The 21,978-nt window shown below is 44.6% G+C and overlaps 1 long non-coding RNA gene across 1 annotated transcript in view; it reads right to left on the bottom strand.

Moving 5' to 3' along the window:
- Positions 1-540: 540 nt before the first annotated feature.
- The window catches only part of LOC135185899 (uncharacterized), a 59,761-nt gene continuing 38,323 nt past the window's right edge, over positions 541-21,978 (bottom strand). Inside the window, exons 3-4 of the long non-coding RNA XR_010306681.1 lie at positions 13,001-13,153; positions 541-678 (exon numbers count right to left, since the gene is read on the bottom strand). This is a non-coding gene — a long non-coding RNA (uncharacterized LOC135185899). The remainder of the gene's footprint in view (positions 679-13,000; positions 13,154-21,978) is intronic.

Raw genomic sequence — 21,978 nt, 5'->3', positions numbered from 1 at the left:
ATCTGCAAGGAGCAGCAGCAGAATGAGTAACCCAGCACTATGAGGCAGACCACTTCACAGTATCACAGTATCATCAGGGTTGGAAGAGACCTCACAGATCATCAAGTCCAACCCTTAACCACAGAGCTCAAGGCTAGACCATGGCACCAAGTGCCACATCCAGTCCTGCCTTGAACTGCCCCAGGGACGGCGACTCCACCACCTCCCTGGGCAGCCCATTCCAGTGCCCAATGACTCTCTCAGGGAAGAACTTTCTCCTCACCTCCAGCCTAAATTTCCCCTGGCACAGCCTGAGGCTGTGTCCTCTTGTTCTGGCGCTGGCCACCTGAGAGAAGAGAGCAACCTCCTCCTGGCCACAACCACCCCTCAGGTAGTTGTAGACAGCACTTGGATCCCAGTACACAATAAAGCTACAGCCACCACCGTGCTCCCTGTGCAGGTTACGTTACAAACTCCTAACAACTGTGCTGAAATGATGGCTAAAACAGCAGGGGGTTTATTTTTAAGGACTCTAAGGGATGCAATGCAATTATCCAGTAGTTTGCCACAGTGGACTCACCTAAACAGTTCCCAAACATTAAGAGTGCACACAGAACCCACCCCCACCCACACACATTGATGCCTTTTCTGCCCGCAGCAGTTTGCCCAAATCTTATTTGCTTGCAGAGAGCTGATCACCTGCAAGAGTGGATGCAAAGGAGTCGATCAGGTTTTATCAGTTTGCTCACTTGCTAAGGTGGAGAATATATCTGCTAGCTCCAGCCCCACAGCTATCAGCCTTCTTACTTAATGGAGGCTACGAGGCTGTGCCCTTAAAATGTATCAGTTTAGCTGAGGGGAGCTAAAAGCCAGCCAAGGAATGATTAGGTGAAAGAAGTGGCTGGGGTTATTAAACTAAATAGGCTGTCTGAAACTTCACATCTGCTCTACAAAGACCTCAAAAGTTGCAAGAAGCTCTTTGATGTTCTTTCTCTTCGCTGCAGAAGTGCTGCACTGAATAGCTACAGCCACCTCCCGCAGTATCGTGACAAGCAGCTCCTTTCAGGGGTCACCCTTGCAGACGAGCACTGGATTTTAGCCTTCAGGACTGCCATTCCAAACGTATTTTGAGATCAACTTCTAAGTTATGTCACTGCAACATCTTCTACATAGAGACAATGTTAAATAACATTCCTATGTTCAGGTTTGAGTTGCCTTTAAAACTACCTACAGTAACTCCCAGGGCTGTTTTCATGCTTATCACATCCTGCAACCTGGACTCTTTAAATAACAACCACACTAAACCCCAGAGCTCTACCATACTCTTGCAACCCCCTGCATTATAGAATCATAGAAGCAACCAGGTTGGAAGAGACCTCCAAGATCATCCACTCCAATCTATCCCCCAGCCCTAGCCAGTCAACCAGACCATGGCACTAAGTGCCTCAGCCAGGCTTTTCTTGAACACCCTCAGGGATGGTGACTCCACCACCCCCCTGGGCAGCCCATCCCAATGCCAATCACTCTCTGCCAACAACTTTCTCCTAACATCCAGCCTGTACTTCCTCACATTGCTGTAGGTCACCACAGTTACAGGTACTGAGCATCCTTTGACCTCTTTTCTTTTAAAGCATGTTTGAAGTATTTCTCCCCACTGAGAGGAGAAAAAAACAACAACCAAACAGACTTTCTGCTGCCCATTTACAGAAAACTGAAGTAGCCATTCTTTCAGCCAGCTCCTGCTCTTCGCTGGCTCAATTTTCTCAGTATTGCTGACAAATCTACGACTAGGACAAGTATCTAATTTGAAAGACAGAGCAAAACACAAAAGGCTCTCATTTACAGACAGATTTTCTGTTAACGATGCACATTCAAAGCAGAGAAGCAAGTAACAGCCATCAGAACCAGTGACCTACTTTTGCGCAAGAAATAAGGCAGAACAGCTTCCTTCTTCCCCTCCCAAACATCCATCCAGCTAACAAGCAACCCACAGTGGGAGCAGGCATGCCAGGTGCTTTCCATCTAAACCGGGGGTGAACTGGAAAGCTTTACTTAGGGCACGCTGTAAAAGCAGCTTCTCTGCAGGATACATTCAAGAGAGGCAGCAGCCCATTCAACTACGACTACTTTACACAGCTGTTTGCTTCCAAAGCTTTTGTTTATTGTGTGTAGGAGTACTTGATAAAAGGATTTCTTCCTTGGTGTTATTTCTTCAGTTGTTAGACTGTGCTAAATCCTTTTTTCCTCTATTCAGAACTAGGAAATTTAGGTGCAAGTAGCAGATAAATGCAAAGCAATTCTCCTAACACAAGGAAGCCCAAGAGCTCAAGTTGTTTGTGTGGCTCACTGAAAACTCACATGTAGGTTTGCTTCTTCAAAAAGTAAAGAGTACTTTTCCTTGCACTGCAGCAAAACTTCATGTTCCAGGCTGCAGACTGTTCGCAGGCAGAACCAACGTGATTATAGGGAGAGTGACAGAGCCAGCCGAAGCCGGGACAGAAGCTACAAGAGCTCTCAAAACGTGACCTGCAGATGTTAAAGTGCTAACGCTAGCAGTGCACTAGTAAAACACACCAGCGTTTGCTTGAGCAGAAGAATCCTGCAATTACAAGTCTATAAAACCCAATCAACTCAGGGCAAATGGTAACAAAGCAGAAACGGGCATCTGAGAAGCAGTTCACACAGCAGCCCAGCATGGGCAATGCTCAGCCCCTTCCCTACCTGCCTTTCCCTAATAAAAGCATCAAGAAGGGAAATTGTAGCCAGGTGGGGTTGGTCTCTTCTCCCAGACAACCAGCAATAGAACAAGGGGACACGGTCTCAAGTTGTGCCAGGGGATGTCTAGGCTGGATGTTAGGAGGAAGTTGTTGGCAGAGAGAGCGATTGGCATTGCAATGGGCTGCCCAGGGAGGTGGTGGAGTCACCATCCCTGGGGGAGTTCAAGAGAAGCCTGGATGAGGCACTTGGTGCCATGGTCTAGTTGACTGGCTAGGGCTGGGTGCTAGGTTGGACTGGATGAGCTTGGAGGTCTCTTCCAAGATGGTTGATTCCATGATTCCAGAAGGCACATCCCTGTTCCTCAGAAGACAATTTGGTTTACTTTTTATACAGAAATCAGCAACAGCATTTCAGTGAACACAAGGAGGGAAAATCTGTTGACTCACTTTGCAGTATCATTTAAATGCCATTTCAAGCATACAGCTTTTCCAGTTCTGGGATATGCAGAAGGATTAGGGACTCGATTAGCACTTTAGTCCTGATGCAGTGAAGTACTTAACTCATATTTAACTTTAAACACACCAAGAGTCACAGTAATTTATTCGGATCTACTGAAGTGAAATAAGCTAATGACATGCTTAAGCATCTAGTGTCACTCAGAGCTGAACTCTTCTGCTCCTGGTGGGATCAAGCTTCATATCCTTGTCACCTTAAAGATTTCAGAGCTCTCAAAAATGGAAGAGGTGTAGTTTGCACCACTTCTGTGCTGCCTGTAGCAAACTGCTGCTTGCCTATAAAGGTAGCAGGTCTCATGGCTTATTTACAAATGAAGAAACAGGATCTATAGTAATGTTCACACAATGCAGAGCTGTAGAGAACCTGATGCTAAACTGCATTCTCCATAAATAGAAACTACAAGAGCCATTCAGGTAAAAAACAAAAGAACCAGTTTAACCTGGTGGAATTATCATAATTGTATCTTCAACTAGGAGAAAAGGAGACAGATCATCAAGATCTAATGGACATCCACTCACATTTCCTCAAGGAGGTTGCACTCTCAGGTAAAAATCTTTATTTGGGACCAAATTCAATGCTGCTGCAGCAACATTTGGTCTGCTGTGCCTCTGTGTGAGAATGCAGGTGGGAAAAAAATGGCAGGAGGAAACATTTCTGTGTGACACAAAGATGGGCTAGAATAAACCAACTTAAAGATTTTAGTTACCTCATGAAGCAAACATCATGGAATCAACCAGGTTGGAAGAGACCTTCAAGATCATCCAGTCCAACCTAGCACCCAGCCCTAGCCAGTCGTCTAGACCACAACACTAAGTGTCTCATCCAGTCTGTTTTTGAACACCTTCAGGGACAGAGACTCCATCACCTCCCTGGGCAGCCCATTCCAATGCCAATCACTCTCTCTGGCAAGAATTTCCTCCTAACATCCAGCCTAGAACTCCCCCAGCAGAAGTACCTTGATTTGATGCTACAGAACCCATATATTTGCTGATAGAGATGCATTTGTGTTAATGTAATTAGCCAAACTTGATTATATAACAACTTAATGAATGCTGCTGATTTTCCTTGCTGTTTTTCCAACCATAAGTGCAATGATATCACCTTGAGATGAAATACCACCTCTGTGACATGATTTCTGACCCTGCTCTGCTACTGCTGCTGCAATAACTAAACCAGACAAAATCAATGCATGAGGTCAGCTCCTAGTCTCATGACTTTTCTTTAAAAGCTAAGATTTTAACAATTTAACTAAGAAGAATTTAAGGTCCTAAAATTAAGAGTTTTGGGACCTGAAGTGAGACATGGGGAAACTTTATTAGTGTTCCTAGGGGTTCCAAGCAAGCCAGGCAGGCTGATTTCCCTAACTTGAAAGTAACTTGTGGAAAAGTTAATGAAGCAAAAGGGAAAAAAACCAACAAAACCAAAACCTCCTCAAGACCACTTAGCATCTTGGTATGGATTCACACCGAGTCTGCAGGATTTGCAACACAGACTGTGTGAATCATAGAATCAACCAGGTTGGAAGAGACCTCCAAGGTCATCCAGGCCAACCTAGCACCCAGCCCTAGCCAGTCAACCAGACCATGGCACCAAGTGCCTCATCCAGGCTTTTCTTCAACACCTCCAGGGACGGTGACTCCACCACCTCCCTGGGCAGCCCATTCCAATGCCAATCACTCTCTCTGCCAACAACTTCCTCCTAACATCCAGCCTAGACCTCCCCTGGCACAACTTGAGACCATGTCCCCTTGTTCTGTTGCTGGTTTTCTGGAAGAAGAGACCAACCCCACCTGGCTACAACCTCCCTTCAGGTATTTGTAGACAGCAATGAGGTCACCCCTGAGCCTCCTCTTCTCCAGGCTAAACACCCCCAGCTCCCTCAGCCTCTCCTTATAGGGTTTGTGTTCCAGGCCCCTCACCAGCTTTGTTGCCGTTCTCTGGACACTTTCCAGCACCTCAACATCTCTCTTGAATTGAGTGGCCCAGAACTGGACACAGCACTCAAGGTGTGGTCTGAGCAGTGCTGAGTACAGAGGAAGAATAAACCTCTCTCGTCCTACTGGCCACACTGCTCCTGATCCAGGCCAGGATGCCATTGGCTCTCTTGGCTACCTGAGAATTCAGAGGCAGCCTTCCCTGAAAGAGGCAATTCTAGCCACATAGTCACTGCTGAAGACGAGGAGTAACATGATGGCATGTGCAGACTTCCCACTTTTAGAGGGGCATTTATGAGTTTTTCCCCTTGGTTCACACTGGTCTCGAACCTGCTGTTATCGTTACACTGATGATAAGAAATTAGTGACCCCTGGAACGGTGCAGTGGATCAGAATCTAGAAGAGAACAGAAAAACACATAGCCTGCCCTGCTGGTGTGTGCTCAGTTACAGATTTTAGTTTAAGATAGATAAAAGCAAGAGTATTCTTCTAGCAATTAACGAACAGCTGGACCTTCCTGTCACAGGAGGATGCAGAGACACTATCAGGGAACTGAAAAAGGGATTAAGCAAATTCTTGGGCAACCAGATCCAAAAATTGTGAATGCTGTGAAAGCACAAGGGAATGAACCACATAAAATGGTGTTGCTTGCACACTAAATATCCTCTCTCTCTCTTATCTGCTGTTTCCACTGCTGGAGATGTTGTATTAGACTAGAAGGACCATTTTGGTCTCACAGACAGTCAGAGAGAGAATAAACACCATCCTAAACATCAGTTTATTAACATAACAGGGATTTCTGTAGGTGAGGATTTTGAAAGCCATTCATAAGTCATGCATTGTACAGAAAGTCTTTTAAAACAGCAACAATTGCTAACCCAAATTCATTAATTATTGTGAAAAATAAGGGCAGATCACTAATCAAAATATGAATATAGTCAAGGATTTGAGAATATATGAACTTATGCACCTTGAACACTGGAAATTGACCCTGACACTGAAATTCAGAGTAATATCTTTAGTATGCCTGTTCCCCACGACATGCACTTCCCATTTTCTACTCACAATAGCTATTTATATTCCTTCTCCTCCTGTTTGCCTGGCCCTCTTTCCTGGGAATAATAACATGCTAAGACCACAAAAGAAAAGCCAGTTTACAGTGCCTCTCAATCACAGGCTCTGCAGTAATTTCACAGCAAAACTGATCTCAAAATTCATGTGCTCCGCAGAACGACAGAGCCGAGAGAGGTTTTATACCCAGCCAAAGCTCATGAATTCCTCATTCATAAAAAAGGGCTTCTTTACACCCAGTTACCTCGATCTAAGGCTTCCTTGGCTCTTTGTAATCTTCAAAACATGCTGGGGTTTCTGTAAGTAAGCAGTGATTCTTATTACCAAGAGAGCCAGGCACATAGTCCAGCTCTTACCGAGCTCTAGTGCCACAAACTCAACTGATTCTTTTCTCCCCTAGGAATTATCTCTCTACTACTTCATTAAGAATGAAGTACACAGGACCAACATCATCATTTATTGTGGCTGATTGGCTTTTGAGATGGCAAAGCAAACTCAGGTGCCCAGATAATAGAAAAAGGAGCAGATCCTTCAGTAGTTACTGTCCATTTTTGTGTTAGGCAAAGGATGGATTGTTCTCTCTGCCTACATTGTGCTGCACAGATGACACAAAGTGAATTAATTCCAGCCACAGAGCATCTCTCTTTCTCCGGGGACTATGCCAAAAGGTGGGCTGATGCTGAAGACATCATCTCTACAGATTACTTTAAGGAGAATATCTGTCAGAGAGAGAGGCCAGGTATGCTTTCACTGGGGGGATTGTATGCCTTTACCCATTAGTAGGCATATGAAGGGAGGTTGTAGCCAGGTGGGGGTTGGTCTCTTCTGCCAGACAACCAGCAACAGAACAGGGGGACACAGTCTCAAGTTGTGCTGGGGGAAGTGCTGGATGTTAGGAGGAAGTTGTTGGCATAGAGAGAGTGATTGGCATTGGAATGGGCTGCCCAGGGAGGTGGTGGAGTCACCATCCCTGGAGGTGTTCAAGAAAAGACTGGATGAGGCACTTGGTGCCATGGTCCAATTGACTGGCTAGGGCTGGGTGCTGGGTTGGACTGGATGACCTTGGAGGTCTCTTCTAACTTGGTTGATTCTATGATTCTATCTGTATTCTTTCTACGAGCTGCTATGGTGAGTGGATATATCACAGTGCATTGGTCTGATTTAAGCTTCCCAGAGACTCAGATACCAAACAGAACAATGCATTAATAGGATGCTTCCCCCTCTCCTCCTCTTGGGAAGAAAGGAATCAGATGCAGAGAGGAAAAAGGGATAAACCACCCAAAGAATAGCCTTGCTTCCACTTGGAAGTTCAAGGAAAAAACTTTAATAATAAATAAAAGGCATTTAAGGTAGGGGAGTTAAAAAGGTGTAGGGAAGGGAAACAAGATAGGAAAATATATCTACAACCAGACTGATGGCAATGGATGGAGGTAGATTCAGGAAATGGTGGTCCCACCATGTGGTAAGGTGGCCATGTGGCACAAGAGGAGCAGCAGGAACAAAGGTGGTGCTGGCAGGCAGGCAGGGAGGTGAAAAAGAAAGAGGAAGAGGAAGTTCCTCTGTTTTTATGGATGGTCTAGATAGGAAGTGGGCTGTGGGCAAACCACTACACCTGGGGTCAGGTCCAGACCACCCCCAGGGAGGAGTCAGGAAGACCTGGGTTCAGATTCAGATCAGACCATCCCCATGAGGGTTAACTCTTTACACATAGAAAAGTGCCTACTTTTATTAGATACCAGATCTGGTTATATATAAGATATGTATATTTATACTTCTAACATTTACCTTTCATTTTAGCCACATAAATATAATCTCTCCTTAAAAAGAGAGTGTTTTTATCTTCAAGCACAACATATCATTTTTGGAAGCCAGAGGCAAATTGCCAGAGGTGCTCATTTACAGTAATTAAGAAACTGTCTACACACTTAGAGTGAGCAGTAGACTGATTGGTGCCTTGCAGTTTTGCATTCTACCAAGCCCGAGTTCTTAGCCTAAGTTTTGTCAGAAATCCTCCACATTTATTGCAGTAATTATTTGCCCTCTCTAAATGGGACCTTACCAGTTGATATTATCAACAGCACTTAGGATCAACAGCTCTGAAGGTCAGGAGCTTTCTGTCCTGATCAACACCAGAGTTCTGCTTGTACAATCAGCAGCTTTCTCTATCATGTTTGATTAAAAACAAACCTGTTTAGCACAGAGAAGAGGAGGCTCAGGGCAGACCTCACTGCTGTCTAAAACTACCTGGAAGGAAGTTATAGCCAGGTGGAGTTGGTGTCTTCTGCCAGGCAACCAGCAACAGAGCAAGAGGACACAGTCTGAAGTTGTGCCAGGGGAGGTCTAGGCTGGATGTCAGGAGGAAGTTGCTGGCAAAGAGAGTGATTGGCATTGGAATGGGCTGCCCAGGGAGGTGGTGGAGTTGCAGTCCCTGGAGGTGTTCAAGGAAAGCCTGGATGGGGCACTTGGAAAGAGAATGGATTTACATTTTTATCTGGCATTTATTGTTATAATAAAATCAAATGATCAGTGTTCTCATTATCTTACAACTTGTTTTATTGTTTACCACTGGTTGTATGATCGGGACCTTACTTGTATGATTGGGATCTTAATTTCTGCAGCCTTTGATACATTAATTGCAAACATAGAAAAAGTTCAGGTCTTGCAGAATGTATTGAAGCTTTCAAGTTAAGTAGAAGGAAAGAAGCATATTTTGGTTAACTCCTCCCTCTTTATGACTGTATTGTGATGGAGAAAAAGAACCCCCAATTCAAAGACAGAAATGATATAACAGAGAATCATAGAATCAACCAGGTTGGAAGAGACCTCCAAGATCATCCAGCCCAACCTATCCCCCAGCCCTAGCCAGTCAACCAGACCATGGCACTAAGTGCCTCATCCAGGCTTTTTCTGAACACCTCCAGGGATGGTGACTCCACCACCTCCCTGGGCAGCCCATTCCAATGCCAATCACTCTCTTTGGGAAGAACTTCCTCCTACCATCCAGCCGATGCTTCCCCCAGCACAACTTGAGACTGGTTTGCTTAGCAAAATATGAGTAGTGAAAGGGTAAAATCTGCTGACACTCATATTAAAGATTCATAAAGAGAGTGGAACTTCAGATTTTATTAAACATCTCTCAGCATGTGAAATAAAAACCCTTGTATAAGCCTCCAGCTGAAAAATGGGTGATTTACAAATCTTTGTAATATAGGATGTTTACTGTGATCATGATGGCATGAAATTTCATAACAAAGTGAATCTGAACATCCCCTATACAATTTAAAGGAAGAATATTAAAAGAAAAAAGAACCCACAAAATCACCCAAACATTTCTACTTATCCCTTCCAAGAACTCTAGAGGAGAAAGCTAATCATCAATACATATTGTCATTTCAGATTGTGGGCAGATCTCAAAGCCTAATGGTTAAAATTAATAAAGCCAATATTCTTTTCTGCTTGAGGAGAGGAGAGCAATACCAGAAAGGCATCAGGCAAAGCAAGTGACCTTTTACATTTCCTACCTTGGCAAACCATCTAATAACACAGCAGAGCACTTCTCCTCTGTGGCACATATCTGAGATTTTGTTTGAGGTTCACCCTGATTTGATATGCTCAAGGGTATGAATTCCCACTGAGGAAATGGATGTGGCAGAGGCCATGTCTGCCTTCCTTCCTAAAAGTCCCTGAGAGAGAGCCTTTCAGCCTGCAAGAGGCCTTCCCCAGCATCTCTTCCTGGAAGCATTGTTCCCTCTGGCTCCCATTTAGGACTGGTACCTCCAATTTACATTACTATTTGTCCATGGCTGAGAACAGAAATGTGCCTCTGAACGTCAAAGGATGATGACAGCTGAAAAAGCAGCTGCTGCCAGAAATCCTATCTAGAAGTCTGCTGTAGAATCAGCACAATAACTTGTCCTGACAAAAGCACCTCACATGGTATTTTCAGCCCATTTTCAGGTCGGTTGCTTTCCCTAGGGCAATTCTGGAGATGACAGCCACATCCTTTCTGCCTATGGCATCTGGTGCGACGGAGTGACTGTGTGCACAAAACATCTGACACTTGCCAGAAAGGCCTGGATAGCTGAAGGCTGGCTGAACTGAGCACACACTCTAAGGCTGGTCATGTTAGAATCACAGAATCATTTTGGTGGGAAGAGACCTTGCAGATCACAGAGTCCAATCAGGCTCTAACTCTGCCAAGGCTGGGGCCAACTCATGTCCCTTGGCACCACATCTCTCTAAAACACCTCCAGGGATGGGGATTCAACCACCTCCCTGGGCAGCCTGTGCCAGCCTTTGACAACCCTTCCAGAGAAGTTTCTTCTAATGCAACTTGAGGCTATTTCTTATCAGCCTGTCACTTGTTATTTGGGAGAAGAGAGCAACACCTACCTCTCTCCAGCCTCCTTTCAGAGAGCTGTAGAGAGCAATGAGGTCTTTCCTCAGCCTCCTGTTCTCCAGACTAAACCACCCCAGTTCCCTCAGCTGCTCCTCACCAGACTCCTTCACATGGATACAAAGGAATTGGTGGCAGCACCACCCAAGAGCAGCTTCCTGGGCAGATAAACCTCTTCAGCTGTTCAAATATGCTTCCCATCTAGCCAAACTACCTCATTCACTTCGAATAAGTGAAAAGGCTGGGGGAAAACATTCAGATGACAACTCCTTGGCACTGGCATTTAGCTCATTATAAGCTACTAATACTTATCATCATGTAGAAAACACTGCCATTACTGTCACATCTGCTCTCAGTAGGGAGCTAAGATGAAACGAACATGAAAATTGGGATGTGTTTTCTTTTTTTATCATTGCTTTCTTTTAATTATAGTATCTGAATGCTGAACAGTTGCAAAATACTGACAAGCAAGATTATACTCCTACTGCTAAAGGATACCTATTTATAGGGGGATAGCAAATTTCCCAGTTAAATTGAAGAGATTTTCAAGTGGCAGCTTCTGCTGAAAAAGTTTTGCCATAAAACCCAGCAGTAAATAAGTCTGTAAAGGAGAAGTGAAATGCATGCATTGTGTTGTCTTAAAAACTGCAGAGTTTGGAGAGCTAGCAGGGGGGGAAAGTTTGCAACAGGTTGTGTCTGAATTCCTCTACTTTGCATCAGTGAATTGATTCCATTGACCATTAGATCAAGTTGGTTCTTAGTGACCTGTAGCTATTGCCCGTGGTTCTCAAAGTAATACTTAAATGGATCTTTTCTTAAGCTGTGTGGAAAAGTAACAGGATGGGATTCAGTCTTCCAAGGGTTGTTTACAGGAAGAAAGTAGTCTAGATTAAAATGTTAAAGAAGCAAGGCATGAAACAAGACTCTTATGCTTACTAGTACATATTTCAACTGATTCCAGATAATTGCTCTACTCACAGAACTATTTGTAAGCAAGATTATAAGGACAACAAGCTCCTGGCCAAGCTGGCAGCTCCTGACTTGGGTAGATTCACTCTGATATGGGTCAAGAACTGGCTGAAGGGCTGGCCCCAGAGAGTGGTGGTGAATCATGCATCCAGTTGGCAGCAGTCACTAATAGTGTGCCCCAGGGATCAGTGCTGGGCACAGTCCTGTTCAGTACCTTTATTGATGATCTGGAGCATGGGATTGAGTCCAGCATCAGTAGGTTTGCAGGTGACACCAAGGAAAGAGCAGGTGTGGATGTGTTGGAGGGTAGGAGATCCCTGCAGAGGGACCTGGCCAGGCTGGATGGGTGGGCAGAGGCCAATGGGATGAGGTTGAACAAGGCCAAGTGCAGGTATCTACATTTTAGCCACAACAACACCAAGCAGTGCTACAGGCTGGGGCCAGAGTGGCTGAGAGCAGGCAGGCAGAGAGGGAGCTGGGGGTGCTGGGAGAGAGGAGCTGAAGGTGAGGCAGCAGTGTGCCCAGGTGGGCAGGAGAGCCAATGGCATCCTGGGCTGGCTCAGGAGCAGTGTGGCCAGTAGGACGAGGGAGGTTCTTGTGCCCCTGTGCTCAGCACTGCTCAGGCCACACCCTGAGTGCTGTGTCCAGTGCTGGGCCCCTCAATTCAAGAGAGATGTTGAAGTGCTGGAAGGTGTCCAGAGAAGGGTGACGAAGCTGGTGAGGGGCCTGGAGCCCAGCCCTGTGAGAAGAGGCTAAGGGAGCTGGGGGTGTGAGTCCTGGAGCAGAGAAGGCTCAGGGGTCACCTCATTGCTGTCTACAACTACCTGAAGGGAGGCTGTAGCCAGGTGAGGGTCAGCCTCTTCTCCCAGGCACCCAGCAACAGAACAAGGGGACACAGTCTCAAGTTGTGCTGGGGGAAGTATAGGCTGGATGTTGGGAGGAAGTTGTTGGCAGAGAGAGTGATTGGCATTGGAATGGGCTGCCCAGGGAGGTGGTGGAGTCACCATCCCTGGAGATGTTGAAGAAAAGCCTGGATGAGGCACTCAGTGCCATGGTCTGGTTGACTGGCTAGGGCTGGGTGCTAGGTTGGACTGGATGAGCTTGGAGGTCTCTTCCAACATGGCTGATTCTATGATTCTATTCTATGACATGGAAGGAAAAAAAAATGACAATATACCTCCTAAGAGAGGAGTCAGAGCATCAGCACTTAACTGTCTGGGTGAACTTGCTAATTTTTGAAACCCTGTATGCTAATAGGAAGGGAGAAAAGTAGAAATATTAGTGAGCAGGTTAGAAATATTGATGGGATCCCCTCCTAAGCAGAGAAAATTATCAAAGGAGACTTATGTAATGTACATGACAACCTTGGTGGTTACTGGAAAATAATTATAGGAGAGGCAACCATTGCCATACATACCAGGTCAGATGAAAGTCTCTTCTGAGGTTTCCTCAGCCAAGTGTGCCAGGTCAATGTGCCAAAAAGCTGGTCAGTTTTGATCACTGGAACATTCTCCCACTGGCATAAGCTCTCTGTTAAGTCCCATCACTTAGTAGTTGATACATATTCCTCCTGAAATGATATGTATTTCTTGAAGTCAATGCAAATACAGAAGCAGGGATGCATTTCACTCTCATTTTCTAAATGCAGCAGTTTAATGGTGTAAAATACTGACCAGGACTGTAATTTCCACCAGGGACTGCGTGCCCAAAGCTTTTGCAAGTCTACCTGATTTCAGCTCCCTGTAAAATCCAAACTACAGAGTGCAGTGGTGGACTGACACATAAAGCATTATTATACCACCACTATAAAACTTGACAGAAATAATAACCCTATTGTAAAGTATTCTTCTCAATGAGTGGAATGAGAGAGGCCTCAGGGATAGCAGGGACATAGAACAAGCAAAATTGAAAGGTTCCTCTCTGTGTGTCTCTATCCATTACAGAAGATTCACAGATTGCATTGAGTGAGGTTGGAAGGGACCCTCAAAGGTCATCCTGTCCAACTGCCCTGCACTCAGCACAGACATCTCCAACTGGATCAGATTGCCCAGGGCCACATGGAGTCTGATCTTGAATGTCTCCAAGGACAGAGACTCAACCACATCCCTGGGCAACCTGTTGCTGCAATTTACCAGTCTCATTGTGCAGAACTTCCTCCTGATGTCCATCCTAAATCTTCCCTGCTCCAGTGTAAAGCCATTGCCCCTGGTCCTATCTCTACAAGCCTTCTAAACAGAATCACAGAATTTCTTAGATTGGAAAAGACTTCCAAGCTCATCAAGTCCAATTATTAGTTTCACACTGACAAGTCCTAGACCAAACCAAATCCCTCAGCACAACATCTAATCACTATGAATCATTATGGTTGGAAAGACTGGATGAGGCACTTAGTGCCATGGTCCAGTTGACTGGCCAGGGCTGGGTGCTAGGTTGGACTGGATGATCTTGGAGGTCTCTTCCAACATGCTTGATTCTATGATTCTATGAAAGGACCACCAGGATCAGCCAGTCCAACCTTCATCCCAGTCCTTCCTCAGAAGATCCTAGCAGCAAGATATGGGTAGATATTTTTGTGGGATGAATGCTAACCTGTGCTTCACTTCCAAAAGTGACTTAAAGAAAATCCTAGGTAGAAATGAATCCTACACATTAAAGCACCTAAGTTATTACTGGAAACGTAAAGGGAGCTCTTAAATGTCTTAGCCATTGCAACTCAGCATGAAGCAATACCTAAAATCACTTTAACTTCCTGAAGAAAAGTGCAAAAGTGGTAATGCTGTGCTTCAGGTAGCCACCAGAGGATCCACTTTATGAAATGAATCAAGATTTTTCACTTCTGGAATACGTTCTTACAGAAGCTTATGAAGTAGTTTGTTAGAATAATCCCAGTGGCAGCAGTACACAAAGGTTAGCAGTATTTGTTTTGCTCCATGGCTGAATAAACTGACAATACAGTTCTTTAACAGAACTATGCTCAGGTTTCCTACTAACATCTTTCCCATCTCTCTGCAATGGAACAGGTTAAAAGAGGTTTGTCTTGATAAACTCTGTTGACTGACCAGAGACAACCCTCAAAGGCTGGAAATTGCATTTGGACCAAAGTAAGTAGGTTAGAATCATAGAATCAAGCAGGTTGGAAGAGACCTCCAAGATCAGCCAGGCCAACCTAGCACCCAGCCCTAGCCAGTCAACCAGACCATGGCACTAAGTGCCTCATCCAGGCTTTGCTTCAACACCTCCAGAGATGGTGACTCCACCACCTCCCTGGGCAGCCCATTCCAATGCCAATCAGTCTCTCTGGGAAGAACTTCCTCCTAACATCCAGCCTAGACATCCTCTGGCACAACTTGAGACTGTGTCCCCTTCTTCTATTGCTGGCTGTCTGGGTGAAGAGACCAACCCCATCTGGCTCCAACCTCCCTTCAGGTAGTTGTAGACAGCAATGAGGTGACCTCTGAGCCTCCTCTTCTCCAGGCTAAACAATCCCAGCTCCGTCAGCCACTCCTCATAGGGTTTGTCTTCCAGGCCCTTCACCAGCCTTGTTACCCTTTCTGGACACCTTCCAGCACCTCAACATCTCTCTTGAATTGAGCAGCCCAGAACTGGACACAGCACTCAAGGTTAGCAGTAGGGTTGGACTGGATGATCTCCAGAGGTCCGTTCCAACACCTACCATTCTCTGATTCTGTGATTCTATGATTCACTGAACTCTAGAAATCAGTTGAACAAACTCTTATCTCTATTTAGGAAAGAGAAAAAAAAACCACAACCAAAAAAACCCATTCTCTCTGAGTTTCAGGAAGGAATATTACCCTCAATATTTCTCTTCTTTTGAATTTTCCTTCTCTGAACCTAAGTCAAATAGCCCTGGAGCTTTCTTAGACCCCTGGGGGGGTTTCATGGCTTCACTTGCTGACTTCTTGTCCATCAGCTCTGTTGAGTGTTTGTTATGATGCCTTACATTTCTCACATTTTTGAAGCCTTCCATATCAATCTGTGTAGATGGGAAGGGATAAAGTTAATCCCGAGCTGCTTTCTCAGTATGTTTCCTGTGAAATACACCTCTTTAAAGCACAGCTTTAAATCTTTCTGTTCTCTTCAGCATTTAATTAACTCCTTCTGCATATAAGATTATCTTTATGAAGGGCTCTATAGGAAAATCAATAGTGTTCATTTGTCATACAAAATGCAGTTGTAATGCATGCCTGCAGAATCCACTGTGTTTTCCATTTGGCTGTTCTGTAAACACAACCTCCATAGATTAGACAAAGCAAAATGTTTCATTTCATGGAATTATTTCATTTCTTAATAAAAAAAGGTGGAGAAAGAGAATTCTTTGATCTCTAGCTGGAAAAATACTACACAGACATGCCAGTTTGAGGCAAATTGGAATATTTTAAAGAGAAAAAATAGATTAAAGGCTGTGAAAAGGAAAGAGTGGTGCTGTCTACTTCACTCATAGGCTTGCTGAGATGTGTAAAAGCAAAGACACAAACATAAGTAAGACAGTGTGAGAGCCTCTGTCACAGTTGGTGCCTGTGCTGTTCTCCCTGGCCTTTTGCTGTGTAACCCAACTCATCATTCTGCTTCTAACCCCCCCTGCTGATCCTCCCAGCTCATCTTGCTGTATTACCTTTAACTTGTATATTGCTGTATATAGCTGTAAATATTTGTGATACATTGTAAATCTCTGCTTGTAAACTGTGCTAAACTGTGAATAGAAAGCTTCATGCCTTAACTTCCAGCTGGCTGAGTCTAGTCTGGGTGATTTCACAGGAGTAGGGAGGCAGGTGACTCCCAAACCATCACAACAGAATAGGAATTTAACCTTTCAGCACTGCCTCATGGAACCCCTTCAAAGGTAGCAATTGCATAACCAATAAAGTAGAAAAAAAATCACAAAGAACCATTTTTAAAATGAAGTTTTCCAACAACAATAAAACAAAGAAACAAATGAACCCCTCAACCCCCAGAAAACACAACACAACAAGTATATGCAACGACTGAGAAATGGTTTTGTGCAAAATCAGAGCATGCTCCAAGCTGGCCTGTAAGAAAGGCAGACTCTGAAGTTCATTTTGCACTTCAAACAACATATTACAGGGGAAAAAGAAGCCATTATTACATAAAAAGGCTGCATGTGTGCATTAGATGCTTGTGAAAAATGCACAGAGATGACAGAATTTTCATAAATATATATCCTATAGGCTAACAATCAGCCATAATTATCTGGGGAGAAAAAAAACCAACTAAACAAAAAAACCCAACTGCCAAAATACCACCTCCCAACCCAAAAGATAAAGCAACAACAACAAAGGGAATGCCTGTGAGTGGCTGATAGGTTTTGGAGAGACGAAGATAAACTTTGTTCAGCATTAAATTGAGGGATAGTGACAGGAATGGGGGAAATGGAGCAAAGCTGGAGGAGGGGAGATTCAGACTGGATGTGAGGAGGAAGTTGTTGAGCATGAGAGTGGTGAGAGGCTGGAATGGGTTGCCCAGGGAGGTGGTTGAGGCTCCATGGCTGGAGATGTTTGAGGCCAGGCTGGCTGAGGCTGTGTGCAGCCTGCTCTAGGGTAGGGTGTCCCTGGGCATGGCAGGGGGGTTGGAACTGGCTGATCCTTGTGCTCCCTTCCAACCCTGACTGATTCTATGATTCTATGATAGATGCAAAGAGTGCTACAAACAATGAAAAGTGTCTGGAATTAAATGTTTGAAGTTAATTATGTTAATCCCTGTCTGTAGATACATACATGTGTGTGTGTGGGGTGTAAGTGTCTATATATACACATACACACACACATACACAGGTATATATGCATGTCTATATGCACATGTACAAACTGCAGATATTGTCTACACCCTAGACAAAGGGGAAGAAAAAAGGAAAGTATCATCTGGTAGAAGTCTTTGTCTTACTGAAGGCTTTCAGTACCTCTTTTTTCACCCTGGAAAGGTTCTGGTAGTGCCTTTCAGTCCTACCTCTGCAGGGAATTGAGTATAACTGCAGAAGACACATCCCTGCCAACATAGTGGCGCTATGAGGCTAACACCTGGGTTATCATTGCCCACCAGTCCTTCAAGGAAATGGAAATGAGAGAAATTAAGAGATTGGTTTCCTGGAATCATCCTATGAAATACAGCTTTTGAAAGGAGAGAAGTGTTCTTTAAGGGTTTATTTTATCACTCACTATGGAATAGCAAAAAGTTGTTTCAATATGAGCCAATCACATTGACATGGAAGAAATTTCACACTTCTGAAGCATATATCTGCTGGGTAATGAAGTCTCATCCAGACAGAAAAATCTGTGTGGAAAAATACAGGTAAATCAGGTGCTCAGAGACCAAAATACCCAGCTATAAATACTATTAAAGACTGTGATTAGAGATCACAGAATCAGTCAGGGTTGGAAAGAATCATTAGGATCAAACTTCTGACTTCTGAATCACAGGAACATGCAGGTTAGCAAAGCCCCTCAGGAGCACCAAGCCCAACCTAGAACCCTAATCTACAGGGTTCACCTTGAAACATAGCCCTAAGCACCACATCTGAACCACCCTTAAACACATCCAGGCTGGGGGACTCCACCACTTTCTTGCACAGTTCATTCCAGTCTCTGATCATTTTCTCCATCAAAACTTTTTTCCTAATGTCCCATCTAAACCTCTCCAGCCTCAGCTTGAGGCCATTCCCCCATGTTCTGTCTCCAAATACCTGTGAGAAGAGCCCAGCAGCAGCCTCTCCACAATGTCCCTTCAGCTAGCTGTAGACAGCAATGAGGTCTGCCCTCAGCCTCCTCTTCCTCAAACTAAACAGTCCCAGCTCCTATTTCAGTCTGGGGGTAAACTGAAAACCAGAAGTGCTGCAACATTTGACATTGGAATGGGCTGCCCAGGGAGGTGGTGGAGTCACCATCTCTGGAGGTGTTCAAGAAGAAAAGCCTTAGTGCCATGGTCTGGTTGATTGGCCAGGGCTGGGTGCTAGGTTGGACTGGATGAGCTTGGAGATCTCTTCCAGCCTGGTTGATTCTATGATTCTCTGATTTTGCTGCCATCAAGAACATAAGCTGAAAATCTGGGAGAAATTAATTGGATAATCTGTACTGAAATGAACATTTTGCATCCCTGAGGATCTTGAGTCTGAGAGGAGGCTGAGTGCATCCCTGGAGGAATAAAAGACTTCGAATTGCTTCACTGGAAAGAGCACTCAGCATAAGTTATTAAATTCATTACAATCCCTAAGAGATTGTGGTGGTGGAAGTGACCACACCAGTTGGCAAAAGAAATTTCCACTAACAGGAAGTGAAGTTAAATTCCCTGGAAAGTAAGCCCAGGCCTGCAGGGAAATTAAGAAGTTATTTTACACACCATCTATTTTTATATCAGTAGTTTAACATGTTTAATTATTGCTTATGAAAGCAGGAATCTAAGAAGAATGGAGATTGATTTCCTTCATGAACCTACTCAATAGCAAGGAGCTCTGACAGGAGCACTCAGTCTCAAAGGTGCTGAAACAAAGCAAAGAATTAGAAATGAATCAGGCAAACGACCCAAAATGCCTTCATACTCGTCCCTAACATGTGTAATGTGTGTCTGAGTGCACACATCCAAACAACAGAGTTACAGACTGTAACTGTAATTCTTTTGTGAGATCTTGTGCCCCTTGCTGTTGGTTTTCCTGTAAGCCTCAGTAAATTAAGGACTAGTCATTTCCAGTGGGAAATTCCACAGCTCCCAGTGACAACTGTGAAAGGATCCTACATTACTGCAGGTGCTAATTATAGACATAACGATATGATACTGCATCTTTTCCCTTGCAATCTCATTCCCCCTGGGCTTGCCTTGGAGATCAGCTGCTTGCATAAGCTGTAGGAACAGGTCATCTGGAAAGAACACAAGATGGGGGAAAGCAAAAGCCCTTTCTTGACAGCAGGAAATTCTAGCAGGTCTGTCTTCAGTTGCACTCTTATGGTCTCCCAGACACTATTAGAAAAGGTTTTTTTGGTTCCCTCATGGAAAGTCTAAGATGCCATCATAGTCTGCTGACTTCCAGAGGGAACATCACTGATCTTGAGCAGAGAGGCAGCCACATCCAAATGTGAAAGGCAGAAAAAGAGGGGAAATGCAAAAAGTCATAGGGCTGCTTTGCAGGAAATATAGATTTGTGTGCATATATATATATATGTGCGTCAATCATAGAATGGTTTAGGTTGGAGGGCACCTCAAAGCTCAGCCAGTTCCAACCCCCCTGCTATAGGCCTGGACACCTCCCACAAGCCCAGGCTGCTCAAAACTTCATCCAGCCTGGCCTTGAATACCTCCAGGGAGGTTGTGGGGCCTCAACCACTTCCCTGGGCAACCCATTCCAGCCTCTCACCACCCTCATGCTCAACAACTTCCTCCTCATATCCAGCTTTGCACCACTCCCCCTAGTCCTGTCACCCCCTGATATCCTAAAAAGTCCCTCCCCAGCTTTTCTGTAGGCCCCCTTTAGATACTGGAAAGCCAAAATAAGGTCACCTCACAGCCTCCTCTTAGAGTATCCACACTGCAGGCAGGCAGCAAAACAGTGCAACCACCAGCACTTGGCTGAGATAATATTGGAACTGCATTATTGTTACATCTGTTGCTCTAAATGTCATAATAGAATGAATAATAATAACAACAAAAAAGGCAACAACAACAACAAAAAAAAACCCAAACTAAATATGAATGTCACATGGTATTAGCAGTAGCAGCAATTAAAACCTGCTCAGATTGGACTCTTGTATTTATTTTTCCTTCTTTGACATTTTTGACAGCTTGGTTTGTATTGGATGCTGCACAGGACGGTGAGGAAAGGTTAAGTGTGCATCACTTCACTAAAAATCAGTTAGATAACATCCTGAGTGTTTCTAAGCATCTTCAGCCCTCCTCTTGTAAAGTGCCAGCTACTTTTCACATTAGTTTCAGGTGATTCATACAGCTGACACGAACTGGTCTGGGTTGCATTGAGTTTTCCTATGAAATCCCTCTCATTAGAATCATAGAATCAACCAGGTTGGAAGAGACCTCCAAGATCATCCAGCCCAACCTAGCACCCAACCCTGTCCAGTCAACTAAACCATGGCACTAAGTGCCTCATCCAGGCTTTGCTTCAACACCTCCAGGGATGGTGACTCCACCACCTCCCTGGGCAGCCCATTCCAATGCCAATCACTCTCTCTGACAACAACTTCCTCCTAACATCCAGCCTAGACATCCCCTGGCACAACTTGAGACTGTGTCCCCTTGTTCTGTTGCTGATTGTCTGGCAGAAGAGACCAACCCCCACCTGGCTACAACCTCCCTTCAGGTAGTTGTAGACAGCAATGAGCTCTGCCCTGAGCCTCCTCGTCTGCAGGCTGCACACCCCCAGCTCCCTCAGCCTCTCCTCATAGGGTTTGTGTTCCAGGCCCCTCCTCAGCTTTGTTGCCCTTCTCTGGACACCTTCCAGCACCTCAACATCTCTCTTGAATGAAGGAGCCCAGAACTGGACACAGCACTCAAGGTGTGGCCTGAGCAGTGCTGAGTACAGGGGCAGAATAACCTCCCTTGTCCTGCTGGCCACACTGCTCCTGATGCAGGCCAGGATGCCACTGGCTCTCTTGGCCACCTGGGCACACTGCTGCCTCATCTTCAGCTACTATCTATCAGTAGCCCCAGGTCTCTTTCTTCGTGGCTGTTTTTTGGTGTGTGGATTCGATGTACTTGGCTGTGGAAATATCAGTTTATCACCAGTTCACTGAAGGTTCAGGGATATCTCTTGGGGAATTGAGGGCTGTTTTTATAACAAATATAACATATGCAAAACCATTTTGAAATGTTAAAACCGGAGCTGTTCGAGCAATGTGGTTTATGTTTAGTTAAAGGAAAAGTTGATGTCCTTCTTTCTGTCCAGAAGGACAAGTCTTAACAAAAAAACAGGCATTCCAAAGCAAGGAACAGATCCAAAAAACCAGCTCCAGAATACTAAATGTGAAAAAAGTGTTACACAAAGTGACAATGCCAATGGTTTGCACTACAAGAAAAGATTGGATGAGGCACTTAGTGCCATGGTCTAGTTGACTGGATAGGGCTGGGTGCTAGGTTGGACTGGATGATCTTGGAGGTCTCTTCCAACTTTCTTGATTCTATAATTCTATGATACATGGGAGCAGCAACAAAAGCAGACGATAGTTGATGACCACTTCCCCCTGCCAGCATACACAGCTCTGAATTAAGCAGCTCACAGCTCTGCTTTGGTGCAAGAAGCCAAGCATTCTGAATTGAATGCCTTAGAGGAGAACAGGGTTTTTTCTTTCCCCCTCCTTATTTATGTCCCTGGATTTGTGTGGTTGGTTTGATTTATTAAACATGCTGCTGATTATAATCATA

Source organism: Pogoniulus pusillus, chromosome 24 (genome assembly GCF_015220805.1).
Source record: "Pogoniulus pusillus isolate bPogPus1 chromosome 24, bPogPus1.pri, whole genome shotgun sequence".
In the NCBI taxonomy this organism is placed as follows: domain Eukaryota; kingdom Metazoa; phylum Chordata; class Aves; order Piciformes; family Lybiidae; genus Pogoniulus; species Pogoniulus pusillus.
Note: the sequence above shows the minus strand (reverse complement) of the source record. Positions and strands in the feature narration are given on the sequence as shown.